Genomic DNA, 13,228 nt, shown 5'->3' on the forward strand with positions numbered 1-13,228 from the left:
TAAAACTAAATGCTTCAACACCTGCGAATAATGTTAGTGCTTCGATGCACACGTAATGCAAGCTTGCGGAAAATAAACATGTGCGTAGAATAAATAGTTGTATGCATGAAAGGTGTTGATTACCGCATTTAAATGCTTCGGCATGTAAATGAAGAATAAATAATTTGATGCATGCATAGGCATGTGTACGAAATCACTCCGACACAGGTATGCAAGATCCCTTGCTTCGGCACATCACAATGAATAATGATTAAGTAAAACAAGTATGTAAAATGACATGTGAGTAATGAACAAATATGTGCCAGGCTTCGACTACATGCGGGAGGAAAAATAGTCCCTAGCGAGGTAAAACGTGCTAACGAAGCCCAAAAGGGCAAAACTCCCTTGCCGACTAGCTCAAGTGTTCTGAAAGCCAAAGCCATACAACACGTAAACAAATCCCCAGCGGTAAGAATCTTGCACGAATAACTGACGAAGGCACACCCTACTTAGAACAACCTCCAGTATGAGCTAGCACCCTACGCTAAGCCCAAGGCAAGCAACTAAACTTCAGCGTGAGGGAAAATCACTCCCGAGCCAACAACTATACCACACACGACACTAGCTATACGACATCAGACAAAAACGATATGCTCGTCAGAGTCCTATGCATGCTATCATACTTGGCACACACGTTATGAAGATAGTCAATGTGATAAAACGTGCCTAGACAGACAAAAGCACGAGCGGTCTGGTGGTTGAACGTCACCCTACCGCAGTGCAGACCAGGGCTCGGTTCCTGACTGGGGTGTGTTCTCTATTAGGATTTAGCACAAAAAGATTTGGTGGGAAGGAGTGTGTGGACCACACCCCTTCGCCAGCCGAAGCCCGGCTGGGACTTCACCACACCGGCTTGAAGGTAGGCTCGCATCGCCCATCGAAGTCTGGGCCTCCATCCGAAGTCCTACCGGATGGACCTCGCCGGCCAAAGGCCTACTCCTCCAGCTGAAGATTGACTATGCCTAACCAGCCGCGAGCACGATCCGAAGGCCTACCCGAAGCCTGTCTAATGCGCAACACGCGTGATAGTTGCGAAGCCCACTGTTCCGAAGGCCCGCGCCTGGCTCGCGAAGGCCTAATCCAAAGTATTTTGTGCGGTGGAATTGGCGTGGTTGTCCAAAGGCTGGGTAGTCCGAATGCCCAGTCAAAAGGACAACGCCCACTGATTTGAAGGCCCACCGGGCCAAAGGCCAACGACCACTGCTCCGAAGGCCCAGTGGCCCGAAGGCCAGGTACAAAGACTAACGCCCAATGGTGCAAATGGCTTGTTGTCTGAAGGCCCACGTGCAGATGGGCTGTGAGAGTAGAGTGAAGCCTAGCAGATCCGAGGGTTTAAAGTTTGGTCGGAAGGCCTTCTCACTCTTTGGAACCAGATCACCACAGATGGCGCCAACTGTTGGAACTATTTCCAGCTACAGTGACGAAGGGTTTCATTCCAGGCAAAGAGAGAGAGTGGAGGTGGGAGGAATCAACCCTTCCCATTGACCCCTTAGATCCTTTATATAGGTGAGGGGGGAGGTGATACTTTCTTTCCAGCCCTCGGTGGGATACAAACATTACAAAGAGCCCTTTGGGCCTTTACATGCGCTGCTTTGCTACATGGGCTCCTTTGTAGGCCTGGGCCTTTCCCCCAATAGCTGTGTAGGTTAGCTTCATTAGACTCATAAATTAATAGATTCAACATTTTCATAACATATATCTTTCCTGTCATCGGCACCACAATGAACCCATGGTGGGTTTGTCCATGTCATCTAGCTCCGTGTCGTAGGGGCTCTGATCCAATACAGGTCAGCCAATGGTGAACCACTCTAAGGATCATAGCTGGAGAAGAAGTAGGCAACTGGTGAAGATGGCATCTGTAGTTGCCTTCATGCATGGATTGCACAAACCCCTGTAGGTCGCGGCAAGCATAGCAGAAGCCCACCAGTATTGGGGTGTTGGGGAATGGTAGGCTACGATAGCCTACAACTAACCATAAAAAACCTACGTCAAAAGGTACAACAATCCATAAACCACTAGGTCCAACAGTTACAACTACTCATAAAAAGTCATACTTCAGAAAAGCACAATTATCCCTAAAATATTCGGTCCAACAGTTACAACTATCCCTAAAAACCTATGTTATAGAAAAATACAACTATATCTAAAAACATACATAGAAAAGCCTTTTCTTTCACAAGCCGGGATAAGGGCGCTAAGCATTGATAAAGACTTTCATTGCTTCCCTACAACTATCCTTAAAACACTGGACCAATAGTTACAAATATAAAAAAACTACGTAAAAAAGTACAAGTATCCTAAAACAAAAATCTTACCGTACATGTACATTGTAATAAAAATATAGACAAAAAATCATAGGTATAATATCATTAAATCCTATATTTTATAGCTAACCTATATCTAAAACTAGATACGATGGCTAACTAATTGGCTTTTCAAAAAATACTAAGATAGAAAATTTACCTTAGGCAACTATGGATTCTGGCAGGGCTGCTTTCCTCTCCTTCCCCTCCCTCTCTCTGTTTGGTGTGATACCCCACGGCAAAAGCAGCATGGTGTTTTATACCGTAAGTTATCAACCGTTGGACCTATCGAGTTGGCTACAATGACGTCTACATCGACCTGTCGAATCTACATATACAATATTATAAAACAGATGCATATATTGTCAATTTTTAGTTAAAAAATAAAAATATCTCTTATGCGCCGCCCTTCCTCTCCCTGATACCATGCGCACATGCTACTTGGGCCGAATTTGGCAGAAGTTAACAGGCCGTACCCAACTTCTAATGCATAGCTTGTAAAAATTAATTTGATTTGGTTGGGGTGCGCCAGGCCTAGACTGTAGTGCAACGCCTAGACGACACGCGAGGGCCCCAATGGCAAGCCACTGTGATGGACCCTCCCCCACAAAAAATAAATTTAATATCAAAGTAGACACATGGCCTACGTATCAGATATTAAACTGATAAGAACAGATACTACACTTGATCTTAGCCAAAAGGCCGAGAAAGGTATGAGTTGTAATGGAGAGCTGTGCCTTCTTTAATAGCATCCTCCGGCTAAGCGGCACCTTAGCTGACCAAGGTGGTACTAATTAAACAGCACCTTCAGCTGTCCCTCCTCATCCCATGTGCAGATGCTACTTGGGCGGAATTTGGCAAACCTAACAGGCCGTATCCAGTTAGAGCAAAATGGACTTATCTTTTTATTTCTCGCCTTGCTTTTTTTTTTTGTCACGAGAAGAAAGCACAATGGCCAGATAGAATGAAGTCAATGTTCCCTTAGAGAAAATACTGAATCAAATATTGTGGCCAAATACAGATTGGTCTTGCTCTTTTCTCAATGAACCAAAATTAAGTCCTCAACATCTCTTTTTTAGAACAAGGGAAAGCCCTTACTGATGAATATATTGATAAAGGAAATAACAAAGTTTATGTACGTTTAGAAAAAAAAGGAAAATATGTATCACGCCAGCAATACTAGCCAGCCACTAATTTGGAAGGAATAACTAGCTTTTGTGCCAAATTGATGTCTGAACTCTATCTTGCAAGCTGCTACTGTGTGCAGCACTTGGTTTTAAGGGCGGATGCAGAAAAAAAAAGGTCACTGGGGTCGCTCTCATTGTAACTACATGGTCATTAACAATTTACAAAGTATCAGTTATTACTAACTATTAGCATAATTCACTAGGATTGGCCTTATTAACTTTAATTTGTTTTGGTTGGGGTGTGCCAAGCCTAGGATGTATTTTAACGCCGCCTAGGTGATACGCAAGGACCCCGATGTTAAGCCACTATCATAGATCCTCTCAAAAAAAAATCTAATATCAAAAAAAAATCTAATATCAAAAAAAAAATCTAATACCAAAGTGATTCTCTGTGCTGCCACATGGCAGATCTGCTGCTCATTTGTAACTGTTTTTATGTCTAGTACCTTTGGGGGATGAAGGATGGCTTTGCCCTGCATGTGTGTGCAAATTAGACCGTATAATTGAATGCTCGTGTGTTGTAATGGGAGCTGCTAATTTGCACATGATAACATTTTTGACTCCTCCAAAATCAGCCGCAAGAGGTAAGGGATGTAAGGGACAACCTACCTGTTGTCTAGCTGGCATTTTTGAACCGTTGCATGGCGACCGTCATTGCCGTCTCCTGTACACCGGGTAGGAATCCTTGCCTTGCATGGTAGCTGCATTGAAAGGACGCGAATAATGGTTCTTGCATGACCTACGATCTTTTTTGCACGGGCACTGGGAGTTCAGCACACCACAAGGGCCATGCATCATGTGCTTGACAACCATCTTGTATAGCTCTAGGTACTTATGCTTATCTGGGAGCTCGACAGAGATGATACAATCATACTACTCCGGACACACGAGCTTGTACTTGACCTGCATGATCAGCAAGAAGTGGGCTTGCAACAATCCCCTCTTCTAGAAATCCACAACATAGACATAGGCCTGGACCTTACCAAGCATGTGCTTCTCAAACAACTATTTGTTTAGTTCCTCGAGCTTCGCCTTGAAAACACGCACGGCGAGATCCGGGTGATCCTGGGGTATCTAGCCATGCTTGAGCACACCCGTTATCTCTTCCCAGTAAGGGTTGCAGGTCATCGTGAGGAAGACGTCCGGCTTCCCGTACTTCCGCACCAATGTTATAGCATCTATGCATCGATACCTCCTATCTTGAGGTCCTCCGATAAACAATGTGGCCAGCACGGTCCGTTTGTCAACCACATCCTCTCTACTCTCTCTAGCATAAAAGATGTCCACCAAGCCTTGATAGAGGTCCGCCCTTATCTCCTTCTGATGATTCCATATTTAGCCTAGCTGTGAACTCTCGATCTTGATGTAAGTATTGACCGTGAACTGCTGGAAAAGACTTTTGCCAAACAATATCGGGTTGAATATCCCTGGCCTCATTTTGAATTTGTAGCAGTAGTAGTCCCTCACAGAGACGCACAACCTACTATTTGAACCTGCGTGGAGCGTTGGATGACATATGTTAATCGAGATATAAATTAATGCAAAGGCAAAACCCGTGCTAAAAACATTAATTATACGAGAATATCAACCTGGATCCTCGTTATTGTTACCACGAGCCGCACGAGCCACCCTAACCGCATCCATGGATACACCAACCTTTGGGATATCGGGATGCCGACCAATTTCGCCTCTCGGGAAGAAGAGAGGGTATGACAGAGGGTCATAGCATTCATGATACGACCGGATGCCATATGTCTCACTGTTGTTCCTATGCAGGATAACGCTACAGTCGAAGTTTTTCCGTTGCCTGTTGTCCTCGACCCACACGGCTACCACCTCTGAAGTGAGCGGTACATTATACATCCTTTGGTTGAGCCTATTATCAAGATTTAGTGTCACACAGTAATCCTCAAGGTCTGTGACCTGTCCCATACTCCTGAACTGCTAAGAGTATGGGTTGTCACAAAGTATGCCAACCAGCCTCGCGATGACTTCTTGGTCTTGCCGGTGTTGCTTCTCGTAGCATCACCGATACTGGTGCTCTAGACTTGGGTCGTCATCGTAGAAGTACTTCTATAGATGCTGGGGGTCCAAGCCATTAGTTTCAAATGAATGTATGTTGTGGTACATTTGACCGTGAGCTTGAAAAGTGTAGATACCACTACTTGCCATGTTGGTGGTCTCGCTGTCAAGGCGACAATAAAGAGAAGTGAATGAGAAATGGCCATTGAAGAACCTAATGATGTCCTGAAAATGCTTGGCATCCGAATCTACGTTTGACCATAGCCTCGTAAGTTCGGGTGGCATATCTGGGTTGGACAGACTGATCTTTCCTTTACGACAGCAGAACCCCTTAGGCCCATGGATGGAACCATCCTTTTTTCTTGATAAGATCATAAAAAATTGAAATGTTGTGTCTATTCTTTTAGAATTCGAACCATAAGGGCTCATTACCAAATTAGACATGAAGCACAACTGAATTGGAGTGCTTATCAAATAATACTCACGCCATATGCTTATCCAATAATACTCACACCATTATTTTGCTGTTTCTGTTCAACACTTTGATCATGTATCAACACTCAAGACTCACTCAAGATTGCGCCACTGCCATCTAAATGATGGAGAACATGAATGTGCATCACCAGCCATGGAGATGGAATGAAGGCACTACTTACTGCTCAGTGCTTACAAACCAAATTGTATCAACAGTACGTGACAAATAAAGATGGTGAATTCTCAAGGAATTCTTGGATAATAGACTCGATTATTGCCATTAGCCTATTGATCTGATTGCGGTGTTTGCATAATCCTGACAGAACCTTTCACCTATATTGGACATTATGCGCTACGAAACACTCATATGAAACAATAGCTGTATGTGTAAATCAGATGATGATTGTGGCACACAAAGTTGCAAAGGTAAAGAGATATCTCTAATTTTAACACTTTCCCCTCCTTGTCAAATTATGAAGTCAATCCTCGCGTCGAACACACACAATGGCATGAAATTTCTTTGAACATAACAGAAGTAAAGAGATCAAATTGCAAAGGAGCAGGGAAATACAGAGCACCGATTGAATTAAAAAAAAAAACATTGAGAGTTTGTACACTAGGAAGTTTATGGAACTAAAGTCAGAAGCAAATAGATGAAAGGAATCCCTTTGTTATCCCCAAATACGTGCAATGCCTAAACCATAGCTCATTTGTTACTTGTTTGAAAAGACTGGGGTTTTGACTCACCCAGCACCTCTACTTCAAAGCATGAAAATACAAGGCAAGGTTCTCCTATCTACTCCATATCTGGCTCCTTTGTCACTATTACTATACTGCAAGGATTACTCCTCAATAACTCTAGCTGGTAGTCATACATCCTTTGGTACTGACCCTTGGTTGCATCCAAAGACTTCTGCATCACTGTTGATTTTGACCTCTTCAACTTTGACAAGCTCACATCAGCAAACATATCTTCCTGGATAGTTGTCTTCATGCTACTGAGTTTCCACATGAGGTTAGCCATAATGAACTTCTCATACTTCTTAGCTATCCGTCTAGAAGTAGCATGTTTGTTATCCCTTCTTGGAGGGCATGCATGCTCATCTCTCAAAGTAGCTATCTGCCAACTATCAATCCTCGAGTTTTTTGAAAGCAAACAAACCCAGGGACAACCTGCCCAATCACACTTTGTCCTCACCCTCCCTAGCTCATCCTTCACAAAATTAATGACCTTCTTCTCAGCCAAATCATACTTGATTATTGCTTTCTTGAACTGCTTCTTGCCACTCAACTTCATGCCTAAGCTAAATATGGGCATTGCATTCTTCTTGTTAAACCTTAGGTACCCATCATTCATTTTCCTAACATTCCCTTCACTGTCCACCTCCTCCGAAGACATTTCTTCATCACTAGAGTCGTCATATGGGGTGCCGTTCCCATCATCATCAATCTCTATGCCTACAGAACCAGTTGTATTTCGTGTAAATCCATCTAGCACAACATCATCCAAATCCGCAGCTTGGCCATTCTTCATTTGCCTCTTCAACCTTTTGAATTTCTTCAAAATATCATATGCCTCCTCATTTGCATCTGATGTCCCTGCATCTCCTGGCATGTACTCATTATCTGAGCTTTTGTCTTCTACTTCCTCATCATTTTCTTGTGCAACTTCTGCCACTACTTCCTTCCCCATCTTGCTTGGGCTACTGTAAAACTCCTTTAGCGTCTTTATCTCCTTCTCTATCTCATCTTTGCTTTCAGTAGGATACACAACAATATTACGTACAGCCTCTATTTCTTCTACCATGTAATCACTTTCATCTGATTTTCACTGAGACATCTCTTCCATTCATCCTCAAAGCCACTGGCCTCAACACCTCGGCCCTCATCCTCATCTAACAGTGCTTGCACAAAGACATCTTCTACATATATATCAGCAACCCCTCCTTCCACAATGCACTTGGACATATACTGACAACCCTTGTCATTTACCAATATTCGAAGGCCATCATGAAGTTCCTTACTAGGAAATAACCAATGCAACAGGGTGCCATCGACAATAGTGCAATGGTCTCTATACAATAATTGATTGAGTTAAAAAAAAATTAAGAGCTAGATAATAGTTTCCTCTACACCATTTTTTTTAAATTTTTTTGACTATTTCGATAGTGTTTTGAATTTTCAGAGCATTGGAACATAATATTTTTTAACATGTCACCAGTTGGAAGGCGATAGGTCCATTAAATATGATGAATAAAATCTCAATTTTTATTTATAGGATGTTCGATATCTACCTATCTATCAGAAATTACAGTCATTGTGAATAGCCTCCCCTAAAAAGAGGTAAGCCATTGCTCCGGAAGTTGAACACAAGGCATATCCTACCGATGAGATTCAGGAAGCCAAAACGTGCAAGCTATATCAACCATTTATAAGTTTTATGTTTGAAGTTGGCATGGAACTAGCCTTATCATGCATGAAAGGGATGATGTTTCACACTACCCTTGTAATAACTGGTTTTAGAAAGGTACATGTGGACATGGTATTTCCCAACTACGTTTGCGGTAGGCTGGAACTCCCCTAGATGATGAGATCACAACTTTAGGGGAAGCCATCAGGAACTTTGTTCTCTGGCGCAAGAAGTATATTATCCTAGACGGGACAGAATTCGTCCTTGTTGGTGAATGGGGTTCCGGCGAAGGGGACTTCGATGAAGTGCTCGGACAAGGCTACCACTACGGCTTCAGGAGGTGATCCTCCTCAGCGAAAGTCGAAGATTCTTCTTCATCCTGGTCGGTGAAGGGGATTCCGGCGAAGGGGTCTTCAGTGAAGTGCTCGGCGAAAGCTGCTGTCGAGGCTTCGATGAAAGTAGCTTCAACGTAGGTAGCCGAGTTTGAAGACTACTATCGCGGCTCATTGAAGTCCATGGTGTCCTCGTGTCTTCGGTTACGTGCGCTGGCCAAACTCTTGGGACCTGGGATGAGACTTTAATCCGGGTGCCCCCTGTAGCCCCTCTTGGCCGATGTTTGTGGGTGGTGAAAGATACTGCATAGTTGATGTAGTCTTAGTCGGCTTGGGCGAAGTCATCATGAGTGAAGCCCCTCTGGTCGACATCATGGTCGACAAAGATGAAGCCCCTGTGTTGATGTCAGAGTTGACGGAGGTGAAGTAGTCATGGACGATGACACTCTATCGATTTCAAAGCTGCCAAAGGCAAAGTTGTGTGTTGGAGGCCCTCTAGTCAATGTCAAAGTTGGCAAATCAAAGGCATCGCGGCTGTAGTCAACACCTAGTCGATGGAGGCAAAGTTGTTGCGACCGAAGTGAAGTAGTTGTGGCCAAAGCCCCTCTGGTCGACGTAGTCGGAGTCGACAGAGGCGAAACCGTCGCGGCCAAAGCGAAGTAGTCGCGGCCAAAGCACCTCTAGATGTAGTCGGAGTTGACGGAGGCGAAGTCATCACGGTTGAAGCCCCTTTGGTTGACGTAGTCGAAGTCGACGGAGGTGAAATCGTCGTGGCTACAGCGAAGTCTGAGTAGAGCGTTGCCTTTACCTAAAGCTGAATGTATCTCGGTCCTCTTTGCTGGGCCTTTGCCCACCTTTTAAGTTGATTGGTGTGTTGTCTTTACCTAAGGACCAGTGGCACTTCGACTTCCTGTCATGTAGGACAATGGGTGCTTTGCACCCCTTTCTAGAGATGAAATACACATTATAATCGCTGTATGTTCGGTATGTGGATATGAAGAAATACTTAAATGCATTAATGTAATCCGAAGGTCTCTTTTACCTTCGGTGCGGGGGCAGGCACTCTTAGCCCCTGTCTTTTGCTTTAAGTCAAGAGGTGCGCTGCCTTTGTTTAAGATCAAGCAGCACTTTAGCTTTTTGTTCCCGAAGGTCTATTTTGCCTTCGGTGCGGGGGCAAGCACTCTTAGCCCCCGTCTTTCGTTTTAAGTCGAGAGGTGTGCTGCCTTTGTTTAAGGTCAAGTAGCACTTTGTCTTTTTGTACCCGAAGGTCTCTTTTGCCTTCGGTGCAGGGGTAAGCACTTTTAGCCCCCGTCTTTTGTTTTAAGTCGAGAGGTGCACTGCCTTTGTTTAAGGTCAAGCAGCACTTCGGCTTTTTGTTCCCGAAGGTCTCTTATGTCTTCGGTGCGGGGGTAGGCACTCTTAGTCCTCGTCTTTTATACATGTGTTAAATAGATGCACGAAAAGTACAATCGAAGAGTAAACGCTTCTGCATAATGATAAATGTAGCAGCGAAGGATAAAACCTTCGGTATGTGGGATAAGCCTCATCTGTAAAGATTTAAAATTCATGTATATGAGCAATACAAGTCTCCTCATGCATAGGCTTAAACCTGTGCATGATGAATAAATATTCCCTCGCACGGAGGGTGACGCACCTGTATACACAATGAAGAGGTGTTTCGATGCATGTAAATAACACAAGCGCCATAAAGATTAGCACCTCGATAATTATGCGAAGGTTAAAACCTGTGTATGGGGAATAAATATTCCATCGAGCAAAGGGTAAGAATCTGCATATGCGTAAAACAAACGCTTTGATGCATTTATGTAATAAGTATACTGAAGATAATGCTTCGACATTCATGTGAAGAATATGTACTTCGGCACAAATGTAACGAGAGCGTCCGGAAAAAAAGCTTCGCTATACAAGCGAAGGGTGAACATTTTGATGCATATGTAATGCCAGTGCCTGAAGAAAACTTGCTTCGCACGTGCAGAGGGTAAGAATAGCTGCTTCAATGCACAAAATGCAAGTGTAAAGAAAATGAATACTTCAACAACTGTGTGAAGAATAAACGCTTCGATGCATATGTAATGCAAGTGTAAAGGAAAAGTAAATATACACGGAGACTAAATATCCCGATGCACTTATAAAATGCAAAACATGCGAAGCGTATATATGCGCGAAGTATGTATTCATGCAAATGCACAAAAAATAAACACTTCGGCACATAAATGTGATGTATGAAGCGTATTTTTTGCAATATAAAAAATAAAACACATATAAATGATGGATGCTTTCATGCACAGAAGAATTAAAACTGTCAAGCAAATGGTAAAGACCCTATACGAAGGGCCAAAACCTGCAAGCGAGGAATGAAGTTCCTCGAGTGTAGGGTTAGTACACGTATTCGGAAGAGTAAATGCTTTGACACGTGTGCAATATGAGCACATGTGATGTAAGTATGTGAAGAGTAGACACTTCAGCATGTAATATTGAGCAATATCATGCAAAGGGTAAGTACCTACATGGGAGGGAGAAATAGCCCCTCAAGTGGAAAATGAAAACCCGCATATACCTGCAAAGGATGAAAACAAGTACTTCGACTCATTTATGCTATGCAAAGGTAGATGGTGAATACTTCGGCATTCATGTGAAAAATACGTATTTTGATGCAAATGTAACATGAACACGTGAAAAATAAGCGCTTCGACATACAAGCGATGGGTAGATGCGATGCACGCATGTGGAGATAAATACTTCGGTAAAGAGCTCTCATACGTTTATTCATTCACGTGAACGGTATATCCTGCACTTTGAGAAACAAATCCCCTCATGCAAAGGGTAAAGAGCTGCATATGAATAATAAATATTTTTGCAGAGCTTAAGAATCCTGCAAATGCACATTCGAAAGAGTAGTGTGCTCCGGCGCGTATGTAAAGCGAGCACACGAAGGGTAACATTTGAGTAACTAATTCGGTGCATATGTAACACAAATGTGCAAAAAATAAGCACTTCGGCATATAGACGCGTCACGCACGTAAAAAGTTAATGCTTCAGCACCTACGAATAATGTTAGTGTTTTGATGCACACGTAATGCAAGAGTGCGGAAAATAAACATGTGCATAGAATAAATACTTCTGTGAGTGAAAGGTATAGATTACCGCATTTAAATGCTTTGGCATATAAATGAAGAATAAATAATTTGATGCATCTATACAATGCAAATGCTCAAAAATTAAGTGCTTCATCATATAGCTGTGATGCATAGCCACGTGTACGAAAACACTCCGACAAAGGTATGCAAGATCCCCTGCTTTGGCACATCACAATGAATATTGATTAAGTAAAACAAGTATGTAAAATGAAATGCGAGTAATGAACAAATATGTGGCAAGCTTCGACTGCATGCGGGAGGAAAAATAGTCCCTATCGAGGTAAAACGTGATAACGAAACCTAAAAGGGCAAAACTCCCTTGCCGACTGGCTCAAGTGTTCTGAAAGCCGAAACCATACAACATGTAAACAAATCCCCAGCCGTAAGAATCTTGCACGAATAACTGACGAAGGCACGCCCTACTTAGAACAACCTCTAGTATGAGCTAATACCCTAGCGCTAAGCCCAAGGCAAGTAGCTAAGCTTCAACATGAGGGAAATCACTCCCTAGCCAACAACTATACCACGCACAACACTAGCTATACGACATCAGACAAAAACGATGTGCTCGTCGAAGCCCTATGCCTGCTATCATATGTGGCACACATGGTTTGAAGATAGTCAATGCGATAAAATGTGCCACTCTTTGAAACTGGATCCCACAGACGGTGCCAACTGTTCGAACAATTTCCAGCTACAGTGCCGAATGGGTTCATTCTAGGCAAAGAGAGTGAGTGGAGGTAGGAGGAATCAACCCATGCCCTTGACCCCTTAGGTCCCTTATACAGGTGAGGGGGAGGTGAAACTTCCTCTCCACCCCTCGATGGGGTACAAATATTACAAAGAGGCCCTTGGGCCTTTACATGGGCTACTTTACTACATAGGCTCCTTTGTAGGCCTGGGCCTTCCCCCAACAGCTGCGTAGATTAGCCTCATAAATTAATAGATTCAACATTTTCAAAACATATAGCTTGCTTGTCATCGGCTCCACAATGAACCCACAGTGGGTCCATCCATGTCATCTGGCTACGTGTTGTAGGGGCTCTGATCCAATACTAGTCAGCCAATGGTGAACCACTCATAGGATCATAGCTGGAGAAGAAGTAGGCAACCGGTGAAGATGGCATCTGTAGTTGCCTCATGAACTCGTATGAAACCCAAAGTCAGAGTACTGGGAGCTCAGCCACCTTAATGGTGATTAGGTAAGAGCGGTGCCTTTCAACCACGCGTGGATCAAGCAACTCTGGGTGGTCGGTAGCCATACCTTCCCACGATTGTTGCAGTAAAAAAGTATTATCAAATA

General features: G+C 43.4%; 1 non-coding gene across 1 annotated transcript; it reads right to left on the reverse strand.

Annotated features, from left to right (window-relative positions):
* Positions 1-2,860: 2,860 nt before the first annotated feature.
* LOC133925698 (U2 spliceosomal RNA) lies at positions 2,861-3,057 on the reverse strand. The gene has a single exon (XR_009910970.1). It is a non-coding gene; the product is annotated as a U2 spliceosomal RNA (small nuclear RNA).
* Between the last annotated feature and the right edge of the window lie 10,171 nt (positions 3,058-13,228).

Source organism: Phragmites australis, chromosome 7 (assembly GCF_958298935.1).
Source record: "Phragmites australis chromosome 7, lpPhrAust1.1, whole genome shotgun sequence".
NCBI lineage: Eukaryota > Viridiplantae > Streptophyta > Magnoliopsida > Poales > Poaceae > Phragmites > Phragmites australis.